Source organism: Miscanthus floridulus, chromosome 5, assembly GCF_019320115.1.
Source record: "Miscanthus floridulus cultivar M001 chromosome 5, ASM1932011v1, whole genome shotgun sequence".
Classification (NCBI taxonomy): Eukaryota; Viridiplantae; Streptophyta; class Magnoliopsida; order Poales; family Poaceae; genus Miscanthus; species Miscanthus floridulus.
This window is the reverse complement of record NC_089584.1, coordinates 131,471,716-131,473,532: the sequence shown is the minus strand read 5'-3', so window position 1 is coordinate 131,473,532 and position 1,817 is coordinate 131,471,716.

Below are 1,817 nucleotides of genomic sequence, written 5' to 3'. Positions count from 1 at the left end.
CGACATATACCTCGAAATAAAGTTCACATTGATCACGCCACCGACAGGGGTTAGATCCATCGAATTTGGGGAATTCCATCTTCGGAAACGGGGGATTGTGATGTCCCGAATCCTCATCAGAAGCAGGTGCCTGAACTAGAAGGGGTTGGGGAACGGGACCATAGTGCGTACCGTTGCCCGGGCGAGGCGGGGGAAATCCGAGGATTCCACCGCCAGCGTCCCGGATTTGATTGTCGTCGCTGTGCCCCATGGGCGAGTTCGGTCGCGGAGGCATCGCACTTGACGACGCTCCGGGAGCCGTGTTGAGGTCGAGACCCGCCGCAGCCGGTGGCGGATGGTGTTGCGCGCTCCACTCCGCAACTAGTGGAGGATGGTGTTGTGCGCTCCAATGAGGTGGCGGCGGTGGTGGTGGAGGACGAAACTCGAGGCGAGACACACGCGACGTCGTCTCCTCGACCCGAGTCGCCGTCGCCGTGGTCTTCTGCAACAGGGTGCCGAGAGACCCGTCCGCCGTCTCCTTCCAGGTCTCGAGCGCTCCAAGCTTGTCCAAGGCGGTGGACATCATGTCCTGGAACCCGGCGAACTGCTTCGCCATGGCCTGCATCGTCGTCTTCAATTCGTCGACGGAGGCCGCCATCTCCAGCTGGGAATTGGGTGGATTCTTCTTCTTCGGCGCCAGGATTTGGGGAAAAAAATTTCGCTGATACCAAGTGTTATGATCTAAGATAACTACGGGCTCGTTCGTTTGGAGTCGTTCCTGTCCGGAACGATTCCTGAAGTCTGCTACATACAGTTTAAAAAACATTCCTGGCCGGAACGGTTCGGGGACGTCAATCCCTGGGAACCGAACAGGCTCTAAATGGTATATGAGGGGGAATCGTAGCAAGAATTGGGGAAGAACATGATGGAACACGGCAGAGTTCGTGGGTTTGGGAAGTTTTAGGGAAACCAGAGTTCTGTTCTTCGTTGACGAATCCGTAACACCGGCGCAGCTTATAAGCTTGCCGGCCGCCAACCGCCTAAGCGCTACACCCACGCCCAGCCCATTACATGATGACGGCCCACGTCCTATGGGCTATAACTGATCTGACCAGGCAGAGTGGCAGAGATCCTCCCCTGTTTCAGAACGAAACGGTCGGCAGTGTCCAGTCGGCACCCGGCAACCAGGCATGCGATGTGCCGTTGACTTGGGCGGAGTCTCCCTGCGCTGCCATCCCCGTGCTATGCACGCACGGACCGGGCAAGGAAGGAATAGTCCAGGCCATTTGGTAAAGAGCATGCGTGCTATTAAAAAAGATCGCAATACTATGTATACTTCTGAAAAAGTTCAGCGATCTTTAACGTCACTGTTTTAACTTTTCGTGTCCTCCATGCCACTTCCGTCAGTTTGGGCTCTAACGCCGTCAAACAGCAGGTGTGAAAAGACGAAAATGCTCTTAAGTGTAAATATGTCATTAATTTTTTTTAGCATCTTAACGACTTTAAATGAAAAAAACTCAAAACTAGAAAGTCGTAGATCTCGTCGAGATCTATAATTTTATAAAAAATTATTTTCATTTAATTCTACAAAAAAATATGATTTGATATGATTAATATATCTTAGAAAAATCATATTATTTTTTTGCGAAATTAAATAAAAAAAATTTATATGAAAATTATAGATCTCGACGAGATCTACAACTTTCTAATTTTGAGTTTTTTCCATTTAAAGTCGTTAAGATGCTCAAAAAAAATGAATGACATATTTAAACTTAAATGCATTTTCGTCTTTTCACACCTACAATTTGACGGCGTTAGAGCCTAAACTGACGGAAGTG